General features: G+C 51.2%; 1 pseudogene; it reads left to right on the forward strand.

The window, feature by feature from the left end:
* Positions 1-6,434, forward strand: part of LOC103268159 — a 48,760-nt pseudogene that overhangs the window by 26,434 nt on the left and 15,892 nt on the right.

The raw sequence follows: 6,434 nt of genomic DNA on the forward strand, positions 1-6,434 counted from the left end.
GTAGCGCGCGCCTGTAATTCCGGCTACTCGGAAGGCTGAGGCGGAAGGATCGCCAGAGCCCAGCGGGTCGAGGCTGCAGTGGCCGGGAGCGGCCACTGCACTCCGGTCTGGGCGACAGAGTGAGACTCCAACTCAAAAAAAAAAAAAGAAAGAAAGAAAGAAGGAAAACAGAAACTGTGTCTGACTTTGGGACGTGTCTGTCACAGGCAGCATGAACATGACTTTTAAAAAAGAAACGCACCTTGAGTTCCCAAAAGGAAAAAATCTGCATCCATGTGGAGTATTTCGGGGCTGTGCCTGCTCAGCGCCCGTGTTGCCCTTTAGCCTGGAGAGTGCTGAGACCCGGACACCAGGTCCACAAACCCAGCAGGGCTCAGAGAGAGAAGCCCGTGGCCACGGGTCGTAGGGTTCGATTGTCAGGAAGGGTGCAGGACAGGCACATCCGTGCACGCGGGAAGCAGAGCCGGGCCAGAGCCGGAAGGGACTGCAGAGGGCGCGGGGTCGCTGGTAGATGGAAGATCTCTGAGGCTGGATGTGGGTGGGGACAGCATAATCTTTCAGAAACTCCATGAGCTGTGCATGTCACGTGGGTGAATGTGTGACCTGTAAGTCGCGCCAGGACACCCTGCCAGCACCTTGTCCTCCACGGAGACTCTGTCCCCAGGTCTGCTTCCTTGCTGGCACCCGTGCCTCCACCTGACTCCCCTCCCACCCAGGTGTACTTGGGCGCCGTTCTTGTCCTGGTCATCATTCTGACGGGGATCTTTGCTTATTACCAAGAGGCAAAAAGCACCAACATCATGTCCAGCTTCAGTAAGATGATCCCTCAGGTGAGTCGCAGCCACCCTCCTCTGTCCTCTGCTCGTCTCCCAGGGGAGGACGCCTCAGTTGAGGAAGCCTGAGCTGTTGGGAAGCCCAGAGTCCCTGCCCTAGCCCCCGCCCACCCTCTTCTGTCTGAGGAACCCTGGGCAAGTTACCTCTTCTCCAAACCCCGGCTCCTCACAGAGATGATGGAATGAGGCCCAGTCCAGGAGACGCCAGTCACTGCATGGCACATTCTGATCCTGCTTCTCAGTCAGTACTTCTAAGTGGAGCCTGTGGAAGTCCTGGGGGTGTCCGTTCCAAAGCAGCTGGGGACTCACCTGAGAGTATGTCTGTGACTGTTCTGCTCCTGTTTTTCTTAGCCCCAAAGCGGGTTGCCACAAAACACTCCCAGCAGGGGACCCAGTCCCTGCTCTCTGCCAGGAGCCTCTTTGTGTGTCCATGGCAGGAAAAGTACACTGTCCCAGCCCAGAATCTGCCAGTATCTGGTGGAAGAGGTGCCTCCTGCCCAGCGCCAGAAGCACTCACCCTATGTTGTCTCTTTTTGCAATGCCCAAGGCTCTCACTTTGCCAGATCTGCCTGACTGAAGCCTTTTCATGTCCCAACACACTTTTCTGAGCTCGAGAAAAAATAATTATTAGCATCTTCAGGCCTTGGTGAAACAGTCTTCAGTTTCATCCTTGCCATTCTGATAGCCGCGGTCCCAATGCCTTCATCCTGGGGTTCAGCTGGCCTAGATGGGGAGGAGGGCTGGCATCCTTCTAGGGTCTGATGTATCTGTCTTCTTTTGCAGCAAACACACGTCATCTGTGATTCTGAGAAGATCTTCCCTGCTGAGCAACTGGTGGTGGGGGACATTGTAGAAATCAAAGGAGGAGATCAGATTCCTGCGGACATCTGGGGGCTGTCTTGCCAAGGGTGCCAGGTAAGCATTGGGGGCACTCACCCTGAGGACCACACGTGGGGCTAGCTGGTATTCCGTTATCTCTCCCAGCCTCATACAAGATGCAGGGAAGCTGGGCTTGGTGGCTCAGCCTGTAATCCCACACCTTTGGAAGGCTGAGGTGAGTAGATTGCCTGAGCCTGTGGGTTCGAGACCCACCTGGGCAACTTCGCGAGACCTCATCTCTACAATAAATAAAAAATTAGCTGGGCGTGGTAGCGCATGCCTGTAGTTCCAGCTACTTGGAAGGTTGAGGCGGAAGGATCGCCGGAGCCCAGCAGGTCGAGGCTGCGGTGGCCGGGAGTGGCCACTGCACTCCAGTCTGGGTGACAGAGTGAGACTCCAACTCAAAAAAAAAAAAAAAAGATGCAGGGAACAAGGGGCTTGATTTTGAACTGTTATCAACATTTCTTCTAGGTGGATAACTCATCTCTCACTGGGGAATCTGAGCCCCAGTCCCGCTCCTCTGAGTTCACCCATGAAAACCCCCTGGAAACAAAGAACATCTGCTTATATTCTACAACCTGTCTGAAAGATAAGGCTGCCGGTCTCTGGCCACTTGCCCACCCATGCTCCCTCTTCCTCCCTTGGCCTGTATCTTTGTCTCTTTGCCACCCTCGTGACAAAGCTTGCACCAGAGGAAGTAGGGAGTTGCAGGACCTAGAGGACAGCTGCTTGGCCTTTGCCATGTCATGAACTCGGTGATCATGCCAGCTACCAAGGGGGCTAAATACTGACGGCATACCCCTCCCACCAGGGGCCCCTGGAGTAAAATGTCTGTCTCTCCTTCGGCACCGCCACCGGCATGGTCATCAACACAGGCGACCACCCTGTCAACGGTCACGTTGCCTTCTTGGCATCAGGAGTGGGAAATGAGAAGACACCCACTGCCATAGAGGTCGAGCACTTCGTTCATATCGTGGCCACTGGAGTGGCCGTGTCTGTCGGCATCCTCTTCTTCATCATTGCGGCGTCAGTGAAGTACCATGTCCTGTTCACCATTGTCTTCCTCATTGCTGTCGTTGTGGCCAACGTGCCCGAGGGCTTCCTGGCTGCTGTCTCTGTGAGTCTGTGCTATGGGGTAACCTGCGCCTAAACCCCTGGGGAGGTTCCACACCCAAACTACATGTCTCCCTTGGTTCAGGGCCAGGGAGAGCCATGGAACCTTCTGAATAGACTGTTTCACAGAGGGACAAAAGGAATTATGTTGTCTATCTGGGTTTTTTTTCTTTTTCTTTTTTTTGAATCAAGGTATCACTTTGTTGCCCCAGCTGGAGTGCAGTGGCATGCTCACAACCACCGCAGTCTCGACCTACTGGTCTCAGACAATCCTTCCACCTCAGCCTTCCAGATAGCTGGAACCATAGGCCTATGCCACCATGCCTGAGTAATTTATTTATTTATTGGAGAGATGATGTCTCAACAAGTTGCCCAGGCTGGTCTCAAACCCCCAGGCTCAGGCAGTTCTCTCGCCTCCACCTCCCAAAGTACTGGGATTACAGGCATTGAGCTACTGCGCCAGCTAGGAATTGTGTTGTTTTTCATATTCACATACATTGTGCTTATATTTTCAGGACATCTGTCTGTACTTCATGTATGTTACTTTGCCCCTTAAGTGCCAGTTACTACAGACTCCACCACTCTGGATTCTAGATTTCCTAGAAGCCTGATGATGCTGTCTCCACATTTCTGTGGCAACTTGAGAACTGAGGCACGTTGTTTGCCTCACTTTGCTTTCCATTCTCTCGCAACAAAAAGAAAAAAGAAAAAATCCCTCCCATTTTTCCTGCAAAGTAATCCAGCCCCTTCCTGCCCTGCCCCAGATTCAGCTGTGGCTTTCTGTTTGTGAGGGCAAACACTTTCAGTCCTCACAGGACCCCCCTTGCCAGTCTTTGCTGTGGGGACCCCAAGGGAGAGGGATCTACATTCCTGTATCTGTGTGGTCATTGGCCTGCTGGTGTCCTAACCAAAGACAAGAGAATTCCTGGAATTCCAGGTCTCTTCTCACTCCAGGAAACAGTAGTTTGAAGAGAATGAAGCCAAACAGAAGAGATCTGGGGCATTGAGAGAATCTTTAAAATATGAAGCTCTTAAAATTAAACACCCCAAAGCAACAAGTGAGTCCTGTGAGCCTGCCTCTTTGGCATACCTCAGCCGAGGTCTCATGCACCCATGCGTGGGTGACAGAAGCACATGGCCCACCCCCCATTCTGATCACGTGCATGCACCAGCCACAGCTCCTCACCTGTCTTTGCCACCCGTAGGTCACTCAGGCTCATTTTTCTCAAGGAATGAAAGGACAATAAAAATGCCTCGTGTTTAATTTTTTAAAACAGTTTGAGGCAGGGTGGGCATTTAGTGACCTCTGGGCCAGCAGGTCACCTATGCGGCATTGGCAACCATACCTGTTAGAACTAGCCCAGCTCTTCTAAAATCAGTCACAGCAACCATGACTATTTCTGTGTTGTCCAACCTGAGCTCAAAAGAAGAACTGCCTCAAAGCACCCTTCTCTCTCTCCTGCCCAGTGACCCTGTCACTGACGGTGAAGCAGATGGCCAAGAAGAACTGCCTAGTGAAGAACCTGGAGGCTGTGGAGACCCTGGGCTCCACCTCCATCATCTGCTCGGACAAGACTGGGACGCCAACCCAGAACAGGATAACCGTGGCCCACCTGTGGTTTGACCATCAGATTTTCGTGGCCGACACCAGTGAGAACCAGTCCAGTGAGTTGGAGCACTCGGTGCAGGCTGAGCATTGAGGTCTGCAAACACAGAAAACTGTTGGAAAGGAACTCTTGAATGGCAGGCTAGTTCCCACAGCAGCCACTGTTCTTTCTGTCTTCCAGACCAAGTCTTTGACCAAAACTCTGAGACGTAGGCCTACTTATCCAAGGTAATAACCTTGTGCAACCGGGCTGAGTTCAAGCAGGGCAGGAGAGCATCCCCATCATAAGGTATCGCCACTGTGCACTCAGTCTTTTGAGGTCACCTGCTCGGTTCCGACTAGGTGCTTGGCTTAATCTCTCCCAGTGAGTAAAGGTTGCATGGTGCTAGCAAGACCAAGTTGGATTCGCAAGACACACAGAAAGTTTTCTTTAGGCTTCCTAGCTTTGAGAAGCCACAAGGTTGCTTAAAAGATTGCAGAATATTGCCATAGCTCCTTTTGAAAATTCTGTCTCATTCCAGAAAGTGGATGCATCTTAAAATTACTTTCCTGACTCCTTTGCCAGTCATGTGGATGTCATCCAAGTTTCTTAATTACAAGCATGACAGTCATGGAACTTTAAAATATGACTGGATGGGGCCGGGCACAGTGGCTCATGCCTGCTGGGCTCAGGTGATCCTTCCGCCTCAGCCTTCCAGGTAGCTGGAACTACAGGTGCCCACCATCATACCCGGTTAATTTTTTTATTTATTGCAGAGAAGAGGTCACGCCAAGTTGCCTAGCCTGGTCTCAAACCCCTGGACTCAGGCAATCCTCTTGCCTCTACTTCCCAGTGTGCTGGGATGACAGATGTGAGTCACCACTCCTGGCTTACATCTTCCTCTTGACCACAATGTGGCGGCAGATGGCGCTCTGAAGGTTCTGGAATGTGGGAATACACAACTCACTCTTCCTTGCCCTCCTTCCTCTTCCTTTTTCTCTCTTCTCCGTCTCAGTGAGTCACGGAGTCTGTGTTCCCTGGGCCTTTCTATTTGCCACCTGTCTCTTTCCCTGACCTTGAACACTGACAGTTCATCATCATTGCTCTTTGTGGCCAGTCGTTTTTCTACCAGTACCTTTTAGTTCTTTTTTTGTTTTTTGTTTTTTTGAGTCGGAGTCTCACTCTGTCGCCCAGACTGGAGTGCAGCGGCCGCTCCCGGCCACCGCAGCCTCGACCTGCTGGGCTCCAGCGATCCTTCCGCCTCAGCCTTCCGAGTAGCCGGAATTGCAGGCGTGCGCTACCACGCCCGGCTGATTTTTTGATTTATTGTAGAGATGAGGTCTCGCTGCCCAGGCGGGTCTCGAACCCGCGGGCTCAGGCAATCCACTCACCTCAGCCTCCCAAAGGCGCGGGATTACAGGCTGAGCCACCGAGCCCGGCTAATTATCAGTATTTATAAAATAATTATTTTTAAGGCTGGGGGAGTGGCTTACAACTACAATCCCAGCTCTATGGGAATCCAAGGCAGGAGGATCACTTGAGTCCAGGAATTTGAAACCAGCCTGGGCAACATAGTGAGACGTCATCTCTAATTTTTTTTTAATTAGCTGGGCTTGGCAGTGCATGCCTATTGTCCCAGCTATTTGGGTTGCTGAGGCGGAAGGATTGCCTGAACCCAGAAGGTTGACGCTGCAGTGACCTGTGATCTTGCCACTGCATTCCGGCATAAAACCCAGACTCAAAATAAACAAACAAAAACAAAAAAAGTAATTACTCCTAAAGCTATATTTTAAAGATGGTTGGAAATACCATCATAGGCTCTTGTAGCCTGCTTACTTTGCAAGCCTTCCAATAGAAAGCAAAGTTCACTGACTAAAGTAGAAATCACAAATTCTTACAAACTACTGTTGCTCCAGTTTTTCCTGAACTACTTTCCACCAAACATAATGCTATCATAATGCATGGATCTGTTGTTTTCACCTTAGACTGGTGTTAGTAACACAGGCAGGATTTTCTTTCAAAA

Source organism: Carlito syrichta, unplaced genomic scaffold (genome assembly GCF_000164805.1).
Source record: "Carlito syrichta isolate Samal-C Ts95f unplaced genomic scaffold, Tarsius_syrichta-2.0.1 Scaffold308794, whole genome shotgun sequence".
Classification (NCBI taxonomy): Eukaryota; Metazoa; Chordata; class Mammalia; order Primates; family Tarsiidae; genus Carlito; species Carlito syrichta.